Source organism: Mustela nigripes, chromosome X, assembly GCF_022355385.1.
Source record: "Mustela nigripes isolate SB6536 chromosome X, MUSNIG.SB6536, whole genome shotgun sequence".
In the NCBI taxonomy this organism is placed as follows: domain Eukaryota; kingdom Metazoa; phylum Chordata; class Mammalia; order Carnivora; family Mustelidae; genus Mustela; species Mustela nigripes.
The window spans coordinates 25,072,180-25,087,755 of NC_081575.1; the positions used below are offsets into that span (position 1 = coordinate 25,072,180).

General features: G+C 37.4%; 1 pseudogene; it reads left to right on the plus strand.

Annotated features, from left to right (window-relative positions):
• Positions 1-15,576, plus strand: part of LOC132007006 (large ribosomal subunit protein eL18-like) — a 74,818-nt pseudogene that overhangs the window by 1,490 nt on the left and 57,752 nt on the right.

Here is a 15,576-nt window from a genome sequence, read left to right on the forward strand (position 1 = left end):
GCTTCCTCCTCTCTCTCTGTCTGCCTCTCTGCCTACTTGTGATGTCTCTCTCTCTCTGTCAAATAAAATCTTTAAAAAAAAAAAAAAGCTGCCTGCTTTGGTCACCTTTTTTTGAGTCATATTTATATGGAGTTCTTATATGTATGAAATTAAATTTGTTTTTCTCCTATAAATTGTCTCATATTTATTTAATTATTAGCCCAGCCAAAGAACCTAGAAGGGAAGAAAGGAAAAGTTCCTCATTCCCACTTCTGCAGTTTTGGCCCCTGGCCTACGACCCTCCGCTACCTGGACATTACTCATTCTGGGGCTGCTGCACCTGAGAGATCCTGGGATCTGAAAAGAGAACACAGAAGGTAATAATTCTTACCACATCAGTCTCCTGAATCTCATGGGGTCTGGCAGAAGTGAAAGAGAGGGTCCTTTTCTTTTTCTAAATTTAATTTTGCAGAATATATTTGTGTGATCAAGTTCCTTGGATATAGTGACTCCGGTAAATATTTATTATCAGTACTCTTGTTTTCTTATTTTTTAATATTTTATTTATTTATTTATTTATTTATTTATTTGACAGAGCACAAGCAGGGGGAGGTCCAGGCAGCAGGAGAGGGAGAAGCAGGTTCCCTGCTGAGCAGAGAGCCCAATGTGGGGCTCAATCTCAGGACCCTAAGATCATGACGTGAGCCAAAGGCAGACACCTAACTGACTGAGCTACCCAGGCGCCCCCAGTGTTCTTGTTTTCTATTGATCTCTTTCCTCCCAGAGATGGGCATTGTTTTCTTTGGTCTCTGTCCTTTGTGTCATTTGTCATAAGGAGGGAAACAATAGGGTAGAATACTTCACAAACTGATGAGTTCACGGTTCTCACCAGACTGGCATCTGTTTAGACAAACTTGGCTGTGGGTCCTTTATGTAAAAGCCAGATGAGGTTTTCTTTTCATCTTGTTCTGTCCTGAGCATATGGCCTTGTGACCAATAAGAATATTCCCTCTGGTCTCTGCCAGCCAGAAAGTACAATTACTGGCTTGCATCTGGTAGCCAGCCAAATGGGCTGGGAATCCAACATATGAACTCTCAGGCAACATTCTCTTTGTCCAACTGTGCCAGCTCTCAGGGGAGTTTGCCATGAGGTATCCCAGTTCATAAAGGGCCTTTGTTGTCTAAACCACTGTTGTCTTGTTAGTGCTGAAAAAGTATAATTATTTTTTTTAAATTTATTTATTTGACAGACAGAGATCACAAGTAGGCAGAGAGGCAGGTAGAGAGAAAGGAAGAAGCAGGCTCCCTGCTGAGCAGAGAGCCCAATGTGGGGCTCGATCCCAGGACCCTGAAACATGATCTGAACAGAAGGCAGAGGCTTAACCCACTGAGCCACCCAGGCTCCCCAAAGTATAATTCTAATAGCACCTGCTCAGTGGCACAGATTAGTGGGTCTGTGATTGGAGGCATCTCATTCTCATGAGAAACTGGAGACATCATTTTCACTACACCATTCTTACTACTGGTGACAACAAATGTTTTGTTTTCTTAGGCTAATTCTGGGATTGAGCTCTCTGGATCTTGTGAACACTGCATCTTTTGCACTCTCTTTTGGGATGCCTCTTATGTTCATGATTAAGCTATAAAAAGTCTTTTTGGTTTGAGTCTCTATTGAAATTAATATAAGATCCTGCTTGTCAATGCCAGACAATAAATCCTTTGAATTAGAAAAACTTCAATATTTGAAAAATAATTAAAGAGCTGTCATCCTAAACAACTGCTTTGTTGTACCTATGGAAACACCAAATTATAAAGTGGATACAGAGGAGTATAATTGCTAGCCTTAGAGACTCCCTTAATAAGATTAAAGAATAGAAATTAGAACAAAAATTAAAGTCCACATCCAATATAAATTCCTCTTTTTAAAATCCAGCTGTGTCACTAAATTGTACACCTGAAACTAATATTACAGTGTATGTTAACTAACTGGAATTTAAATAAAAACCTAAAACATAAAATAATAAAATCTAGCCCTGTCTTCTCAGCAAATTCCCTTAGCTCCTAAAACTCCTCCATGTTCCCCAGAAAATCCCTTAAACATCTAGCTGCCTGTTTAAACCTCCCTTTCCCTACAAGATTTACTACAAGCACTCTGGCCTGGTTTCCAGGTCTAGGGTATACATGTTACTCATGTAAATGCTGAAAGGCAGGAAGTGAATTTAACAGAAACACAAAGATGGGTGGTACAATTCACTTTGCCCTGTCCCTTACAACTCCCCATCCTCTCCAGAGCTCTGTAATTGGGCTCATTTGTATTTCCCTTGGATGCAGGGAACAAATCACATTTCAATAGGAAAGAACAGATTGGATTTCTGGTGACAGTCAATGGTCAGAAAGATATTTCTCTTTTAGTTGAGAGGCAAAGTGGGGGGCTTGGGGGTAGGGAAGGAAAAAATGAAACAAGATGGGATCGGGAAGGAGACAAACCATTAGAGACTCTCAATCTCACAAAACAAACTGAGGGTTGTTTGGGAGAGGGGGTTAGGGAGAGGGTGGTTAGGTTATGGACATTGGGGAATTTATGTGCTATGGTAAGTGCTGTGAAGTGTGTAAACCTGGCGATTCACAGATCTGTACCCCTGGGGCTAATAATACATTATATGTGGATAAAAATTTAAAAATTAATAAAAAGAAAGATATTCCTATTTTGCAGTAGATTGAGCCAAGAAAGAAAGAAATGAAATAAGGTAAGAATCAACAGTGAGAAAAAGGTATACAGGTCTGGTCCAATCATCTTGGGAAAGTGGTCTCCTTCAGCTGTCATCAGCTTCAATTCCTAGAAATCTTTATATTCACATCAGCAGTTGGAGTGCAGATCTAGTCAGGTTTTGGTGCTTTCTGTAGATGTGACACATGGATACAAGGGTCTATTCTTTGGAGTTTGGCAGCACAGGGTTGGTTAACAGTACCTGATATGGGTCTTTCCAACAGGGTTGAAGAGAGTCTTTCTGGACATGTCTTTTCTAATAGATGAAATTCCTGGGCTGCAAGGTATTATGTTTAAGGTCTTTGTCTCTGCAGAGTACACTGTGGAAAGATTGCTCTACTAAAGCATGGTGATTCCCAACAGAAGCAATTAGGCCTTTGCAATATTTAAGCTTATCTCCTTTTACCATTCCTGGATCAAAAGAAGCAGGAGCAAGGACACTGGCCATCGTGTGAGAGTTAATGAATTCCAAAAGGGGTTGACCTGAAATTTAGAACCACTAATGGCAGTGCTGTTGGTTGGGATATTTGAAGATTCTCTACAAATTTTGCCCAATAATGCTACTAGTGCTTTCAGTTAACTCTGAGGATTGAAGGCAGTAAGCACAGTAGAAGTGTTGTAACACTGGTCAAACATCACAGACCTGTTAAAGTGAGTTCCCTGGCCACTATGGAGTTTGAGAGGATTTCCCAGGTAGGGGTGATCTTTTCTAGTAGAATTTTAGCCACAAAACTAGCAGTCCAGTAAGAAAACATACAAACCATTACCAAGACATGTTTATATCCATGAGATAGGGGAAGCTAAATAAAATCCATCTTCCAAAACTTGAGTGGTCCATTGGGCAATTTGAAGGGTCCAGGAGCAGTTGTAGACTGCTTTTTCTGAATTATATTTCGGGCAGGTGAGATAAGCAAAGTAGGCAGTCTGTGATCTTATTAATATTTAGTCACTAGTATTGGCTTATAAAGGTTTTTATCAGTAGACTAATGATTCATTGCATATGTAGTAATGGAAATTTTAGAGTCTCTGGCAGCACCGGATTATTATTTGACTAAAACCAGAATTCCTTTTTTATTGAACCAACATTTAGTAGATTTCCAATATTGTTTTACCCTTTTCTGCAGCCAACTGTTGGACATCTCTAGTCTATTTTTCTGGATTATTATTTGAGGGAACATCACTTTGGCCTAAAGCAGAGGTTTAGTTGTTTCTTCCTTTGAGAGCAAAATACTTTGCAGAAATAATCACCCTGGTGGTTTCCATTAGCCTCCAGGGAATCAAGTTTGGAATGTCCAAGGAACTTGATACTGGACAAAGTGCCTGCAAGAATATGACATCTAATAATATCTGTATATAAAGGCCATTGTTAATTTTATCCCTGCTGGAAGTAAGAAAGCCTTACTGTTTCCGTAACATTTTAAAGTCAAAAGCTATTCCAACTTACCTACTGTTAGTATAAATATTTACAGTTTGGCCTTTGGCTAAAATGCGGGCCTAAGGGGCACCTGGGTGGCTCAGTCATTAAGCGTCTGCCTTCAGCTCAGGTCATGATCCCAGGGTCCTGGGATTGAGCCCCACATCGGGCTCCCTGCTAGGTGGGAAGTCTGCTTCTCCCTCTCCCGCTTACCCTGCTTGTGTTCCTTTTCTCGCTGTGTCTCTCTCTATCAAATAAATAAATAAAATATTTTTTAAAAATGCGGGCCTAATCAAGAATGGGAGAAGATATTCTCAAATGACAATACAGACAATGGGCTGATATCCAAGATCTATAAAGATCTGCTCAAACTCAACACACACAAAACAGATAATCACGTCAAAAAATGGGCAGAAGATATGAACAGACACTTCTCCAATGAAGACATACAAATGGCTGTCAGAGACATGAAAAAATGTTCATCATCACTAGCCATCAGGGAGATTCAAATCAAAACCACATTGAGATACCACCTTACACCAGTTAGAATGGCCAAAATTAACAAGACAGGAAACAACGTGTGTTGGAGAGGATGTGGAGAAAAGGGAACCCTCTTACACTATTGGTGGGAATGCAAGTTGGTGCAGCCACTTTGGAGAACAGTGTGGAGATTCCTTAAGAAATTAAAAATAGAGCTTCCCTATGACCCTACAATTGCACTCCTGGGTATTTACCCCAAAGATACAGATGTAGTGAAAAGAAGGGCCATCTGTACCCCAATGTTTATAGCAGCAATGGCCATGGTCGCCAAACTGTGGAAAGAACCAAGATGCCCTTCAAAGGACGAATGGTTAAAGAAGATACGGTCCATATATACAATGGAGTATTATGCCTCCATTAGAAAGGGTGAATACCCAACTTTTCTATCAACATGGACAGTACTGAAGGAGATTATGCTGAGAGAAATAAATGAAGCAGAGAGAGTCAATTATCATATGGTTTCACTTACTTGTGGATCATAAGGAATAACACGGAGGACATTGGGAGATGGAGAGAAGTGAGTTGGGGGAAATTGGAGAAGGAGACAAACCACGAAAGACTGTGGACTCTGAGAAACAAACTGAGGGTTTTGGAGGGGAGGGGGGTAGGAGGTTGGGCGAGCCTGGTGGTGGTTATTATGGAGGGCATGTACTGCATGGAGCACTGGGTGTGGTGCGTTAACAATGGATTCTGGAACACTGAAAAGAATTTTTTTTTTTAAGAGTATACAATTCAGTCTGTTGGGCCAGTTTAGCCTAGGGCAAAAGTGTTGCTTCAGTGACTTCAAAAGGAGTTTCAATAGCATACCCAGCATCATATTTATCATTTTCACCTTTTAAATAAGAACCATCAGTAAACCATGGAGAGTTAATGTTATACAAAGCAGTTTTCCATAAGTTAACATGGATAGGAGGTGATCTGTCAGAGTCAAAGGCATGATGGGTATTGCTATAGAGAAGGGAAGACAAGTGGAAGGGTTAAGATTATTACAGTGAGAAAAAGAGAGTTTGAAATCCAATTTTGACAGTAGCCAGCTAGCCTGAGAAAACCTAATTAGCACTCAGTTTGGGGATGTTCAGGATGCCATGAAGCTTATTTGGATTTAAATACAGCCCTTGTTCTGAATATCAGGTCCCGCAAATATCCAACCTGAGTCTGAGCAAATTGCAGTTTCTCTTTGGAGACTTTTGTCCCTTTAAGGTTAGAAGTTTTAACAGGTAGATGTTGCCTTCCTGCAAAGAGGCCTGAGAAGGGGAGGAGAGAAGCAAGTCGTCTACATATTATAATAAAGTAAAGCTTCCAGCTAACTTTATATCATTTAAATCCACTTTTAAGATTTGGTAGTAGGGAGGATTTTTAGTAAAACCCTGGGCCATTACTGTCTAGGCACACTGCTTTCCTTCCCAAGTAAAGAATTATTAACTGACCTTATCCACAGAGAACTCAATCACAGAAAAAATCTGATGGAGCAAATAAAAGATATTGCAATGTCATCTGATTTACTTAGTTGACTATTTTGGTTGCTATCAAACTCTAGAATCATCTCACCCTTTCAGGAGAAAAATTCCAGCATGATATTTCCCTAAAGAATCTCAGCCTAATACATGAATAAGGGTGGAGGAACTAAGAAGAAAAGGGAATAAGTTTATAGATAGAAACCTTTTTGTATTTATTAAAGATCCCCTCTCTTTGAATTGTTTCAGTACTTTGACATAAGGAGCTATTTAATAACAATAGGGTCAAGCACCAAAAGTGTAGCTCCAGTTCATAAGAAGTTCATAAGTTCATAAGAATTCTCTAAGCCTGGTAAGAGGAATGATTGGGAAAAGCCCTGTAGTTCCTCAGAACTGTATAGCTGGGTGTTTGAAGGGTATCGGAAAGGGTGGTTAAAGGGCTAAACACACATAGGATGCTTACATTTGGAACAATCTTTCCTACAGCATCTTGGTTTTTGCAAGAGTGGCAGAGGCCAGGAGGGGTTTGGTTTTGTTTAGGGGCTTCTATTTGTTAGATCTGGAAATCAAAGATCTTACTGGTATTCCTTTTACTTGATCATATAAAAAGGCAATGGGTTTGGTCTCTCATTTAAAATTCTAGAGATTTGTTCAGGATCATCCCAATTAGCTGTTTTCATCCAGCGTTGGGCTTGGCCTTCACCAACATGCATGTGAAGTAGCTGGAACAAATCTAAGGAACGTGTTTGGTAAGTCTGAATGACTATATCAAATTCCTTGGCAAATCTATGGAGAACATCAATAATTCCAGGAAAATCTTTGTCTATGGCTTATAGTTCAGCTTTAGTCAAGGGGACATGGGAAATTAGGGGCTTAGCATTAGGATCTTAGCAAAAGAGGTGATTTCAGAGTCCTCAATACACTTGGAAGCCTCAAGATACAAATTGAAATAGGGGTTCCATTCAATTTTTTCATTTTAGAGCAATGGTTCTAAGAAAAAAAAAAAAAGATCGGGGAGATCGAAAACATCCCATGATAGCCATTGGAATTCTAAATTATTTTTGGTTAAATTGGTCCAAGTAGTAAAAATTGCACATGAGCAGGGACCATAGGGTTTGTTTGTGTTTTTTTTTTAAAGATTTATTTATTTATTTTAGAGAGTGAGAGGAAGAGTGGAGCAGAGGGGTAGAAGGAGAGGGAGAGAAAACTTTAAGCAGTCTCTGCACTAAGCACAGAGCCTGACTCGGGGCTCAATCTCATGATCCTGAAATTACAACCTGAGCCAAAACCAAGAGTCAGACATTTAACTGACTGTGCCACCCAGATGATCCAGGACCATAATTTTTGAACATAAAACTGGCCTGGGTAATAGAAGGAGGTCCCTCCTAAGAGAATTTAGCAGATGGGGATCCCATTACTCAAAACCAGAGGATCAGAAAACAGAAGAGTACTCAGCAAGAACAGCAGTGCCTTCATAAAAACAAGAACAGATCCTGAATAAAGTCAGAGAGCTCAGCCAAAAGGAAGGAGTTCATATCCAAGAGGAGACTTACTTAACTAAAAGGAAGAAGATGACTCACAGAAGCAGAGAGCATAAGGGACTCAAGTGGGTACTTCACATGATTCCGGAGATCATTAGTTTCTGATGGGTTTGTCTCCTTTGGGTCCCTTCCTGGTCACCATAGTCACCATGTAATGTTGACCTTAGAAAACGAAAAATCTAGTTATTTTACTACCAATTTAGTGCATTCAGGAATAGCAGAAAATTGCAATTCAGGACAAGTAAACTATGGCAAACCATTGGCAAGTCTGGAGGATAGATGAGATGAGCCTGCTTTTATACAAGAAAAGAGGAAGCTGGAAGGGGCTGTTTTGCTGAGTTCTCATTGGCTCAGTTTTTGCTGGTCAAGGAGAAATTCTTCCTCCTGCTGGGATATGAAAAGTTTCTTTCTCATGGGGGAATGTGAAGTACGATGTTCTAGAAATAATTCTAAGTACACTTAATTTAACAACCTCAAACCTCCTCTCTTCATCTGAACATGTGTAGATATTATAAAAGATTGGGACTTTAGAAACAGAACTGTCCTGTACTTAAGAAAAAGATAGAAACTTACTTTTAAGAAATAATTACCCTACACTTCTGATAGTAGAGAAATATACCACAAAACTCCTAAGAGAAAACATAATTTTTGCTCTATCCCTTGAAGATCTAAATCTTAACATGTCTTTGAAATATAAACAACCCAGGAGATAAAACTCTGCTCACAATCACCTGAGACTAAAGAAAAAAGGGAAGAAAGAAGCTTTTTAATATACAAACTTCATTAAAGGCTCCTTTGCCCAAACACTAGTTCACAGCCTTCTTAAGATTACTTATCAAAAACAAATACAATTCTTAAGAGTCTTCTCCACAAATATTAGTAAAAAGTTTTACTTTTTAAAAGTAGACTTTTAAAAGCAGGTACACATTTTACTTCAATTACAGAAACAGTTTGAATCCAACTGTTATTTATAAAATAGTGAGTTCTGTATTACTGTACCTAATTCATGACCAAAATTTAGAATGAAATTTATAAGGTCTCTGTATGTTTATGTATGTCTATAAATGTATGTCATGTATATGTGATATTTTCTTAAACCAGGATGGTATTGCCAAAATTAATTTTTTAAAGGCTCCACTTAATGGCTTAAAGAAAAATAAACACTGATCAAAATAAATACTTCTAAGCTTTCAGAAATATATTTGAAACTAACAGAAATGTTTTTCAAGTTCACGTGATTTGGAATAATCTTCAGTAAATAAAAGCTAGCTTAATTATATTGGTTTAATTTTTAAAAAATAATGTCTTCAGAGTTATCAGCATTAAATGTAGGGCAGACATACAACTTTTATTCCACCTGGTCTTATTTGTCAAATAAGTTCATGTTATCTCTGTTAGAAAAGTAACTTGAGATGATGGCTAGCTGCTTTAATATCTCGTGAAATTTTCATGAGCAATCTAGATATGATTGCTTTAAACAAATGATTTAAATAGATGTAAATGAGATAAAAGTTAATAAGTAAAGTTTTCAATAATAATTAGATTGTATAATATGTCTACTTAGTTTCCAAAATCTTCTTTGGTAACTTTAAACCTTAAAGTTTTGATAAATTAAGTTAAATGATGGAAACTCATTGACTGGATTATTTCCAAACAAATTAAATACTGAAAAATTAGTTACTAAACATAGGTCTAACCCCTTTTGGCTTCTTATTACAGAGAAACTAAAGATATTTGGCTTGGTCAGTAAACATGTTCTGTGCCACACTGAAAAACTGTACTATATAAAAAAAGTATATGCTTCTAAAAATCATGAAATATATTCATAAATCTGCCAACCTAAAGAATGTTGGATTTAACAGATAGTTCACAATTGCTCCCTTTTCAGCTTTTACTAGAAATTAAAGTTTCTAAGGGTTAAAAACTATAATTAATTTAATAATTAGTTAACTAATGAGTTAATTTAGTAAGTGTACTTAAAACTCCCAGAAATAGTAAAGGAAGTGGTTTGGGCTTCTGCCTTCAGCTCGGGTCATGATCTCAGGGTCCTGGGATCGAGCCCCACATAGGGCTCTCTGCTCATCGGGGAACCTGCTTCCCCCTCTCTCTCTGCCTGCCTCTCTGCCTACTTGTGATCTCTCTCTGTCTATCAAATAAATAAATAAAAATCTTAAAAAAAATTAGGATGTGTTTTTGACTAAGAAAAGTATGAGGTATGGAAATGTATTTTGTTAAAGGAAAAATAGTAATTTTGTTTAACATAGAAAATCTGGTAATTTCTGATTAACAAAGAAGAGAATAGAGAACAAACTAAATGGATATAGAAAGTTGAAAAGGAAGAAGGAAAAAAATCTTTCCTTATGTAGTCAAGCGGGCTAAAATTGAATAAATTTAAGGGCCTTTAAAATAAGTTTTAATAAAAATTGTATAATTATGCTTATGTAAAACTAAAATTTAATATTCTTTCTTCTGCTAAAAGGACAAAGTTTTCTTTGACTATTGATCTGCTTCTGATAAGAGATTATGAAAGACTTTTTTTTTTAACCTTTTAAGTAATCTGATTAGAAAACAAAGATTCTGTGTTTTATCAAAATAATTTAGTGTGTTTCATGCTGTCTTCATCAGGTCTTTCATTGTTTAAAACTCAGTCTTAATGTTAGAAGAGCTAAATTTTGCTTACAACTCTGTAACCTTTTGTAACTGCCTTTAAATTGTCACTTTGGTTAAATGTATTGTTCCACAGTGATCTGTGATCCTATTTAATCAAGTATTTTAAAATCTTTCAATATTTTTTTAAAGATTTTAGGAATCTTATACAATTTCTTGTATAGAAATTGACAGAAAAAGAGTACGAGTAGGGAGAGGGAGAAGCAGGCTCCCTGCTAAACACAAAGCCTGATGAAGGGCTTGATCCCAGGACCCTGGGATCACTACCTAAGCCAAAGGAAGACACTTAATGGACTGAGCCACCCAGGTACTCCATAACCTTATAATATTTTTGACAAATTTCCCCAAAATCAAATTTTAAATGAAGTTGATGTAGGAAAGACATTAGGGTTCAAAGCTGATGGCCAAGAAAGAATTTTTGAGATGTATTTGGTGCAAAAAGTTAATTTTATTAAAGCAAAAGTATCCATGGGCAGAAAGCTTCACTGGGGTCATGAACAGTGACCTATTATATACTTTCAAGTTGGGAGGGGGTTAGGGAGAGTGTAAGTCTCTAAGGAATTTTGAAAACAAGTTTTCCAGGACCTTGTGGGAGCTAGCTATTATTGTTAAAAGGTCATTTATTACCATCTAACAAAACCTTAGTCATGAAACCCTTCAGATGTATATTGGTGGGCCATATGCTTGGGGAAGATTGATTGTCAATCCTGGGGGTTTAGAGACAAAGGAAATTTCTAAAGGAAAGTTTGTATGTTAAAGTAGGCTTGCAAGATCCTGGAGTGAGGAGGTGGGGGTCGGGCTATGATTGCCTTTTGCCCTTAGCAAAGTGTCAACACCAAGGCAGTTGAATCTCTAGAGGAATGTCACTCAGTCTGTTTCAAGCACAGAGTCAATTACAGTCAATGGGCTGTAGGTAATAAGAAAATTTAACAATTTTTCTTCTGCCTTTGGTCCCCACATCAAAATCATTTTAATGTGGAACAAACTTTGAGATTTCCAGAGGGTCCATGGAACATCTCAAAGTTTTGTTCTCTCTCCTCCTAGTGAAAGAGATGTTAAACATTAGTGTTGTTTATGTTAAATTACATGGTCAAATAAGCATTGTCAAATAAGAAGTGATATTTAACCTCCTTAGGTTATGTTCATATGGGTATAGGTTATTAATGTAAGTGTTACAGAAATTGTATAAGATTCCTAAAATTGATATGTAGTGTTATCAGTCATAATTCCAATTATTAATATTCCATATTAAAGTATATGTCACAGAAATAACCAAATTTCCTTGTCAATTGTATTATACTGAACTCTTATCAGATCTTTAATCATGGCCATTTTTAAGTCCTTTACCATTTATACACAGTTGCTGTTTAACTCTGATGCTTTTGCAAGGATGTTCCTGCAAAAGTATTTCATCTTCAAGGAGACCCACAGAAGGGATTCTAACAAGTACATATTTCAGATGACTTTCAGACCATACCACTAACTAAGGATTTACAGAACTCTAATGAATAACATGACAGCTTCATTAAAATGCTAATAAAAGATCAAGACAAAAAATTTAATTACTTGGGACTGAATGAACTGATGAAGATGATTATATAATTTAAATGAATTTTTGAAACATTTTCACTTATTTAATTTTTTATCTAGATTTAAGGAAACTATTTTCTCTTTTCTCTTAAACTACCAGCAGTTTGGTAAAGTATACCTTTGTGAAGATAAAACAATTATTTTTTTCCTTACCTGATCTCACCAGAATTCATAAACTCCTGGCGAGTATTCTTATTTTTGTGGTAGTATAGTTATTTGTAGAGTTCCATAAGAATCTGTTCTTCTTATAACATGACATAATTGAAACATTAGTTATATGACCAAGGCTTTGACTGGAATGTCATATTTGAAAAAGATGTACATAGACCCAGATATGACCAGAAATCCGTAAGGACCTAAGGTTGACTTTCAGTAGCAAATATAGCCCCTTGGAAAAACAGTCTAGTAACTTGTTTACAAGGTTCTGGACAATCTCACCAGATGAGTAAGGAGAATTCCTTCCTGCAGGCTCAGGAATCAGGATATTTTGGGAACCTCAATAAGAAAGGAATTAATCCAAATGTGTAAGTATTGCAGGTCAAGACTGATGTTGTGTGTGTCCTTGGCTTGGTTTCCTAGGCTCAAGAGACTTCAAAGAGTTCAATCTGAATTTTTTTAATGAAAAGTTCTAGTGAAACAGACTTAAAGGAGCCTATATGGTCTATCACTATATTCTTGCTGTACTTATGAAAATAATCAAGTTTATTGTTTAAAGCCAAGTTTAATGAGACTAGACTTAACTTGCAAACAAATTAGTCTTACTTTGTTTATCTCTGATAGAAATGAGATGACTTTCAAGAAAAAAAAAATGTTTTCAGTAAAAACTATAGCAGTCTTGTGGATATCAGATTCTGAAAGACCCGCGGATCCCCTTACCCAAGAATCCAACACTGCCACTGGATGCAATCAGCAAGAGGTTCTTTATTGTTACGCAGGTGCCTGCGGGTGGTCAGCAGCTCCTGCTAGCTGAGCACCCCTGGCTGGGGTGGTGCAGGAGCAGTTAATTAGTTAACGACGGGGGGGGGGGTCTTTCAATTCTAGTCTTATTTATTGTCTTTGAGGTTTTGTTATCTACCTATAAATTGCACTAGACTATCCAGAATTCTTCCACCACAATTCTCCAAAATAACATTTCTAGTTTTTCTCTCTCCCTTCTGACTTGAAACGACTAAGAACTAAAACTGCCCTTTTCCTGAAGCCATGCAAGATAAAACTGGATAACTAGATATAAACTTCAGAGAAATTACAGCAGTTCATGTATGGACAGTCTTCATGTCTGTTGCTGTGTGGGCCACTCAGAAAGATCACCAGAGACATTCAAAGTACAAACTAGGAAAATCTGTCAGAATTTCCACTGCTTGCCTGCCTTCACTCCATCACAAGATGCTTTGAGCAAGACATCTAAAAATTTTTTGACTGGCTGCCCTCAGGACTCATACTGGGTTTTTAGTCCACTCCAAATATTAACCATTGTTTTCCTTTTGTTTCCATAGGAATACCTCTTATTAAATACCTGATGTACATATTTACACCATACAGGCCTAACTTTGGGAGCATACCTACAGCACTGCCTCCTGAAATGAAACACGGTTATTTAACTAAACTGACCAATTTTCAAGACTAAAAGACTAGCTCAGTTAAATGGAGAGATCTATCAACTCAACTTCTGAATTGTGAAATTTCTTGCAAGTTTCAAAGGCAGGACTGAAGGAGAGCAGAATATGCTACCCCAAAATATGCCATTTTGGAATATTGATTATTTTGAATTAAAGTTACTTAAGAAAGAGCTGGAACAAAAAGGACATTGTAATCCTCCTTTGTCTCCCTGAAATGAGGAAATAAATCTCCCATGTGAAAGGTACCCTTCCTGAGACAGAAAGGTAGAAGGCATCCTTATCACCAGAAATAGGGAATTTAGGGCTGAGAAGGCTGTATAAACAAACTTTGTTTCTTACTCACTAATTTACTACTCCCAAAATAAACCTTCTTGTATCCTCAATCCCTCACAGATTTGTTGTTTCTTTATTTAGAAGGTATGAAAGCTGGTTGGTATGGGCACTTCTTTAAGTCTCATATTTTTCTGGGGCTCCAGGACATATGAAGTTAAATTTTTCTCCTATTAACTTATCTAATGTCAATTTAACTATCAGACCAGCCACAAACCTAGAAGTGAAAAAGGGAAAAGTTTCTACACCTGCATAGGTTCAGTTATGTACCTGACACATGAGTAAAGGGAGAACCTGACAGCTATGAGGGATTGTAAGTCTCAAACCATTGGGGAAGTTTGGCGATGGGCACTAGAAAGAGAACCACTGTGATACTTGAGTGGATAAGGAAGAAAGGGAAGCCAGACCAAGATGCTCTGGAAAAATAGGGAGCTATCAAGAGCAGGATGTTATAGTGAAGATGAGTGACCTGATTCTGTGAACAAGAGGGAAAGACATTTCTGATTTCAGCATTCCAAACTGGAGTACTCTGATGGATGATGAGACAATGTTTGTGAATATGTATGGAAAGGTGACTTGTGGATGCTGAATCTCAGATCTTTCTGGGGATTTCCAGAGGATACCACAAGCCATGTAGAGTGGTTTACAATTATGGAGTAGAGCAAAGGGAGCTGCCCTTTGCTCAGCTCCTTCTCTTACTTCTTGGTTGCCAAACTGTCCTCGAGCCTCCTGCTTAGTTCCTGCCTAACTTTTTCTCACAATAAACATTAAACTTTCCCTTATCAACAATCAAGCTAACTTCACATATGATTTAGATCCCAGCCTCTTCCATCTCTTCAGAAAGTTCAGTCCAGTCATGGTCTCTCCACTCTCTTTTCTATTTCAGTCTCTTCCTCTCTACTTATTCCTTCCCCATCACAGTATGAATAAGCTTTTAAGCTTTTTCTATGCTGTATAATGTTCTTGTCTACATTTCCTGTACCTTAATCTCCACCCATAAAACTGCAGAAAGTGTTCTAAGGGCACCACTAGTAACCGTCTCCCCTCTCTTAATCCAACTTTCTTCTAACTTGAAATGTCTGTGGTCTTTGACTAGGTTGACCACTCCCTTTTTGAAATTCATCCTCCTTTTTCTTTTGGAACACCAAACACTCTCAAATTTTCTCCCATCTTTATGGCTACTCCTTCTTAGTTTCCTTTTGCTCCCTGCTATGTTTCCACTCATTCCTAAATGCTGGCGTCTCCCTGAAAGTTGTCCTCAGACCCCCTTCTTTTCCAGGCACTTTCCCTCATTTCAAATACTTTATCTGATCTTGTCTATTCTCTTGATCTTAACTACCATCATTAATTGTGAAAGACTCACACAGCTTTCAAGTCCTCCTCCGTGTCCTACTAAGCTTCAGATTCATGAACAACTTTCTAGAAAGCTTTACCTGGATCTTCCATATTCACCTTATTCTCTACAAGTCCTATTGTCATCAACACTACTTTGAATTAATGGATTGCCAACTTTCTCAACATTTCTAAGGATCTGCTTCCTCAAAGAGTTGTTGCAAAGGTAAAATAAGAGCATATATATTATATGTATATGTATTCATATATATAGTCTTATATATATGTATATGTATCCATCTATATATATATATAGATGGATCTATATATATATATATATATATAT